Genomic DNA, 7,422 nt, shown 5'->3' with positions numbered 1-7,422 from the left:
ATTTGCTCTCCCACCATTTACTTTATAAAAGAGATGGCTAAAGCACTGGTAATTCCCAGACTTTTCCCAACGCTATGTCCTGTTCACATGTACAACAATCTCATGAATGTGCCCAGAATTTAGTGTTGGGCTGAAGCACAGGCACCACATGCCTACAGGTGCCAGGGTTCCCATATTTTAGCTTCACTGCTCTCCTCTTCCCCAAACCTGACTGCCGTGGACCAGTGTCAGCACGCCTGTTGAAGAGCACTGTGCTCGTGAGCATTCGCAGTGCAGGGGCCTGACCTGAGTCCAGGTGGCTTGCTGAAATGTGCTGGGCTTTGGATTATCTCTTTGGAGCTGGCTCTCATAGAAGAGTCCATCATCTTATGAGCCTGAGAACTGCAGTGTGTGATCAGGCACTCACCATGCAATTTCCTTACAGCTCTTTGAGGACACATGGCCTCACCTGCCCGCTCCTGTCCATTAGTCAGCCCTCTCACCATTCACTGCTGTCTTCTGCCTCAAAAGAGGCATTTAGGTTCCTAGATCATTTAGGCTATGGTTGCCAGTGTTTTAACCAATTGCCTTGAGTGAGTAAGGCACAGATCAAGAAAGAGAGAGAGCTGTGAAGTTGAAAGGTCATTTGTAGTCACAGTTCACTGGGGCAACACAACATGCCTTACATGGCCACTCAGAAGAAACACCAGGGCCAGTCACATGAGGTAGAGAGAAGAACTACAGGAAGTGACTTTAGTGTGGCTTCCATGAGAAAGATTGGGAAAGGCAGGGTAAGCAGGCTTAGGACTGGCTAGCTCTGTTTGACAGTGCCACCCTTTCCTCCCAAGGTTCACTAGAGAAACTATCTGGTCTATGGGGGTTTTTGCATGACCAGTCTGGGTTAATAGAGTTGGTGGGGATTCAAACTTCCCCCAGTTGTACACATCAGGCTGAACAAGAGAACTGTGTGTCAAGAGACCTCAGGATTTCCAGTCCTGTAGCAGACAGAGAGGAGGGGCGCAGGGAAGGGAGAAGGCAGAAAGTAGGAACGCAGGAATGACAGACTGGGGAGGAGAGGGAGGGAGGGAGGGATGGAGGGAAAAGGTCTTCCTTGAGTTATACATACACATGCTTACGTGCAACAAGTGTATAATTGCTTTTATTCTCTCCTTCCTCAGTCCCTAGTAGAGAATTGCCAGTGTAGAGAAAAACAAATATTTGCTCAGCAAAGGGTATATTGACATGGTTAAAAACATAAAATATGTTGGCAACAGTATTTGTCCCTAGGAAGTGACCTATTTTATATAATGAAGTGTCTATGGTGAGACTGGGGTTATTGTGGGCCTTTGTGTGAATGGGTGGGGAGTGAGGGTGCTGAGGGGCTGTGCAGGCCAAAGGTAGGTATTGCATTGCTTTGGGAAATAGAGCAGATAGTAGAATCTGTATGATAGGAGGGATGGGAAAGGAAGTAAAGTGTAAAGAGAAGATATGAAACACTGTTGTTGTCCTGAGAGGAACTTGGGAGGGAAAGAACAGAGATGTTTAAATAGATATTTGTGTTTTAATTATGGTGTTTGAGGGCATTCATAACCCAGGAAATTTTGAGTAAAATTTAGTACATTCACTGTTGTGTCATTGAGTAAATTCTGTTTGAAGACCAATATATGTTTCAAATGTGTCCTCAAGATGAGGGAAGGAGAAAGCTGAGGCTCTTTGGGGGAATCACTGCCTTTTCTGTATCATTTTATTTTATTTTAATACCACCCAATACTATGATCAAATCCTTAGAATCCACTGGAGCTCATGCTCAGAGAATGAGTCAGCAATTTTCACAGACTCTGAAATACCTAGCTAGGTGCAAAGTACAGGGGAGTTGTAAAGAGAAAATTATTAACTTTGGTAGCTGCTTTGGTTAAGATACAACCAGACCAAGAAAAGCTATCTCAAACTGGTTTAAGCTCCACAACAAGAAGTCCTGAGGAAGGCTAGCTAACTCTGGGTATCATCCATGGGAGGCCAAGACCTTCTCTGATATTACCTTGGCCCTCCCTTCTTCTGTGTATCAGCAATATCCTTGGGCTCTGTGAAGACAGAACAATTTCAGATATCACATCACAACAAGATATATCCAGTTGAATGGGAGCCTGTTTTTAAAAATAGAGAGCAGGCAGACAACTTGGGGGGGTGGTAATTAGGGGAGTGGGGGGATTGAGCAAAATAGGGGAAAAAAGTAGAAAGTACTCATGGACATGGACAAAAGTGTAGTGATTGTGGGGGTGGAAGGGTTGGGTGGAGATGGAAGAGGTCATGGAGGATATAAATGGCAATGGAAATTTTTAAATTAAGTTTAAAAAATTCACTCTATAGTTTTCTTAGTATAAATCTTATACCTCTTTGATTAAGTTTATTCTCAGGTATCTTATTTTTTTATTGCGATGATAACTTGAACTGTTTTTTAGTTTCTCTTTCTGAGAGTTGAATATTGGTGTATAAAAATACCATCTATTTCCGGATGTCAACTTTGTATCCTGCTATTTTGCCTAATTTACTTATTAAATCGAGCAGTTTTTTGGTGGAATCTTTAGGGTTTTCTATGTACAATATCATGTCATATGAGAATAATGAGAGTTTTACTTCCTCCTTGCCAATTTGGAAGCCTGTTATGTCTTCTTCTTATCTGATCACTGTGGCTAGGACTTTGAGTACTGTTGAGTAAGAGTGGTAAAAGCAAACATCCTTGTCTTCTTCCTATTCTTAAGGGAAATGTTTTTAGTTTTTGCCCATTGAGTATGATGTTCGCTGTAAATTTGTCATATTTGGCCTTTATTATGTTGAAGTATGATCTCTCTATTTCTAGTTTGCTGAGAGTTTTCATCATAAATGAATGCTGGACTTTGTTAAATGTATTTTTGCATCTATTGATATGATCATGTGATTTTTATGTTTCATTTTGTTTACATGATGTATCATGTTTATTGATTTGTGAATATTAAACCAACCTAGTATCCCCAGCATAAATCCCACTTGGTTATGGTGTATAACCTGTTTAATGTATTGCTAGATCTGATTTGTTAATATTTTGTTGAGGATTATAGCATCTATGTTCATCAGGGATATTGACCTGTAATTCTCTTTCTTTGTAGTGTTTTTCTCTAGTTGTAGAATTAAGATAATGCTAGCCTTGTAAAAACAGCTTGGAAGTCTTCACTACTCTTGAATTTTTTGGAATAGTTTGAGGAGGATAGGTATTAATTATTACTTTGAATACTTCATGCCATTCACTCTGGCCTGAAGTGTTTCTTTGAGAAATCAGCTGACAGTCTAAGGGGTACTCCTTTGTAGGTAACTTTCTGTCTCTCTCTCACTGCATTTAAGATTCTTTGTTCTTAATGCTTGTCATTTTAATTATGATGTGTCTTGCAGTGGTTCTCTGGGTTCATCTTGACTGGAACTCTCTGTGCTTCCTGAACTTCTGTGACTTTTTCCTTCACAGAGGAAAGTTTTCTATCATTATTTCTTTACATGGGGTCTCTATTATTTGTTCATGTTCTTCTTCTTGGTACTCCTATGATGTGGATTTTCTTATGTTTCATATCATCCCAATTTTCCCTTAAACTATACTCTTGTTTTCAATTCATTGTTTATTTTTGCTGCTCTAATTGGGTGGGGTTTTTTTTTACCTTGCTTCCAAATCACTGATTAGATCCTCTGCCTTATTTAATCTACTTTTGATTTCTTCCAGTATATTCTTGATGTCAGATATGGTATTCTTCATTTGTAACTGGTTCTTTTTCATTGTTTTTATTTCCTTTTTTCATGCTCTTGTAGTTCCCACTAATATCCTAGTAGTTCTCACTAAGTTCCTGGTGCATCCTTATAACCATCACTTTTAATCTTGCATATCTGATGAATTGCTTGCCTCCTTTTTGTTTAGCTCTTTTTATGGAGTTTCCTCCTTTTTTCATTTGGAGTTTTTTCATTGTCTCCTCATTGTTGCTGTCCCTTGGTATTTGTTTCTATGTATTAGTATTCTGTGATACTAATACAGCCGTGGGCAAACTACGGCCTGCGGGCTGGATCCGGACCGTTTGAAATGAATAAAACTAAAAAAAAAAAAAAAAAAAACCGTACCCTTTTATGTAATGATGCTTACTTTGACTTTATATTAGTTCACACAAACACTCCATCCATGCTTTTGTTCCGGCCCTCCGGTCCAGTTTAAGAACCCATTGTGGCCCTTGAGTCAAAAAGTTTGCCCACCCCTGTACTAATAATATTAGTATTGGCTTTATGTATTAGTGTTCTGTGATACCCAGAGGTGCAGTCCCTTTGTTCTCATGAGCTGGATGCCCTAGGAATGTCCCTTGTGTGGGTTTTGGGAGGGAGCTCTCTCTGTTCCAATTGCGTCTTAATTGTTAGTCCCGTTTGTGGGTGGGATCTCCTCTCAAGCTGGCTGACTGTGAGGCTCAACCCCAACCACGCTGTGTGAGCTGTTGTGCAACTGCTGACAAAACAAAACAAACCAAGAAACAAAACAAAAACATACAAAGGCCCCTACAACAACAACAAAAACAACCACAAAATAAAACAGAATTAGGAAAGAGAATAGGAATAATAAAAGAAAATTAAAAAAATATGAGGAGAAACAAAAGCTGGTGATAAAAAGGAATATTAAATAAAAGAAGGGAGGTAAATAATAAAAATAAATAATAGAGAAAGCAAAACAGTATAAAAGAAAAAGAAGAAAAATTATGAAAAGTTAAAATGAGGTGCAAGAAAGACAAAAAATAAGAAAATGAAACAAGAGTAAGAAGGAGAAGAAAAAAAATAGTGTAAGAAAAGGAAACAGAAAAATAAAAGATATGAAAGAAAAAAGAAACAAAAATAATAACAAAGCAATAAAGAAGAAAAAATTAAAAAAAAACAATTCAGAAGAAAAAGAAGGAGGAGGAGGAGTAGACTGAGTAGGAGAAGGAGAAAGAGAAGGAGGAGGAGGAGGAGGAGGAGGAGGAGGAGGAGGAGGAGAAGAAGAAGAAGAAGAAGAAGAAGAAGAAGAAGAAGAAGAAGAAGAAGGAGAAGGAGAAGAAGAAGAAGAAAGTAGTATTCATCTCAGTAGAATTTAGTGCCTCCTTGTAGCTCCCTTTGGATTTTGCTCTTATGTTGACTGAGGCTTCCAGTTTTGTCTGCCACTTCTGGGCTTCCTGGGAAGTGCTGCTAACCACTGTCAGAAGCTGTCCATGTTTGGCTATCAGCAACCTGTTCAAAGCTTCAAACCATCCACAGTTTGTGTCTGTCTCTACAGGGATTGGCTATGAGTGGGAGGGCCAAGTTGAGCTCTAGATCCCTGTTGTTTTCAGCATGGTGTCTAGGGAAGGGCCAGCAAATGGCCCAAGGCTGCTAGAGCTCTGCCTCTGCACACCTCCCTGTGCTGGCCAACTATAATCTTAGTCACTGAAAAGGCTTTTTCTCAAAGGGCTTTAGACTGAATTGGCTGTATGAGATTTCTTGGTCTCCCATGAAGGGGAGGGGTAGTTCAAATGTCAGGGAAGATGGTCAGTGGGTTTCCCCATCAAAGAGTCACTCCTCTGAGACTATTTAAGAATATTTCTCTTCCTTTGGCTGAGTGGATCCCCTCGTATGCAGCCCAGTGGTATCTGCTGGAAGCCGGGAGTTTCTATTAGCTCTCCTGTAGGGGGAAGTACCAATTAGGTTCTGGGACAGCGGGGAGTATGGACCTACCCCAAAGCCAGTCACTGACTCCCTCTGATACTGTTCAAATCTGAAGGCTTGGACTCTGCTACCATCTCCTCAGCAGGGGTTGAGATGCAGAGTGGAGCAAGCTGTATCCTCCAGGCCAGGATATTTGCCTTTTCCTAAGCTTTGGTTGCTGGAAGGGGCCTGAACCTCACTGGAAAAATGGTCACTGCAGTATGAGGTGGACAACAGATTGCAGGTCTCCCAGCTGCCACCGTTCCACTCTCCCTACAATGCTTCCCACCAGTCTGCACCCAGTCTGCATCCAGTCCGCACCCCCTCCCTCCACTGAAGCCTACTCAAATGAGTGGCTGTAAACATAAATCTTGTGTTCTGGGGGGGAAAAAAAGCCTCTCCAACCAGCTCTGCCTCTCCTTGGCAGTCAGAAACCCCATCACCTTTCATGGCTGAATGTAATGTGGGCCGTTGTTCTCAGCTCTAGCGCTCTGGGCTGGGGATCCCAGCTTTGAGTCCACGCTTCACTCCTCTCAGAGAACCTCCCCACACATACCCGTGGTCCTGTCCACCCCCACCCATCAAATCCACCTCCACTCAGACTCAAGATATCCCTCCTCACTCTTGGCTTGCCCCAAGGTTGGAGCTGGGCCAGCCCCTCTCACGATCCTGCCCTTCCTACAACTCTCCAGGTGATTTCTGCCCTCCCTTAGTAAAAGTCTCCTTCTCAGCTAGTCCTCAGTTGGTAATTCCTGGTGAATGTTCCCCAGATTAGGTGTTTTTTTTTTTTCCAGTCTGGCCCTGGGAGGAGGTGCAAGAAAGGTCCACCTACTCCACTGCCATCTTGAAACCCCCTCAGTGCTTCACACTTGTAGCGAGAAGAGGGACAGGAGGAAGCCCAGCACTGACATGCAGTGCAGCCGGTAGGTCCTCATGTCCACTGAGCTCAATGCTCCCTCACATACTCAGGCTCTCAGCTCTTCCACTCTTGCTGTCTCCTGAAAAACACACCACTCATTTCTCTCCATTTCCCTATAGGCTCTCAGGGCTCCAGCAACCCAAACAGATCAGACGCCTGCCACACCACAGCTGGACCCAGAATAGTCTCCCTCTCCTCCACAAGAGTTCGAGCCTCAGGCTGGGGAGGGCTCTTAAAACCTGTGCCTGGGGTAAACACAGTGAGCCCCTTTCTCCCTCAAGCACTCCCACTCTCCTCCTTCCTACCCTCATCTCCCTCACTGCCCTGCAGCTCCAACTACATGCCTCAAGACATTTCTTATTTGAGTTTAATTCTTGTCTATGTTATTTATTGATAAAACAATGGCACATAAAGGATGTTCAATGAAGATGTGCTGAATGAATAAATGAATGAATGGCAAAATATGTGAGAACTAATCACAATGCCAAAATGTAGGCAGATGATTATTAAATTAAATTAATTAATAAGATGCACTGCTTTATAACAGCAAAATATAGCACTGGAATTTTTAAATAATTTTTTCTACTTATGCTAAGTAGAAAAAGTTTACAGCCTGTAGGTTGAGGATTATTTCAGTGTTGTAAATGAGCACATACATTTTGTATAGGGAAATCATGAATGAAAATCCCCCCAAGTTCCAGAATTTGTAAATACGCTAAGTACAGATTATCTTTGTTTTCTTTTCTTTACCTTTTATTGTCCCAACTTTCTGTCATTTGTATATATTATTTTAATTCTCAGGAAAAACAAACACC

The sequence above is a fragment of the Myotis lucifugus genome, unplaced genomic scaffold (assembly GCF_000147115.1).
Source record: "Myotis lucifugus unplaced genomic scaffold, Myoluc2.0 scaffold_47, whole genome shotgun sequence".
Taxonomy (NCBI): Eukaryota; Metazoa; Chordata; class Mammalia; order Chiroptera; family Vespertilionidae; genus Myotis; species Myotis lucifugus.
Note: the sequence above shows the minus strand (reverse complement) of the source record.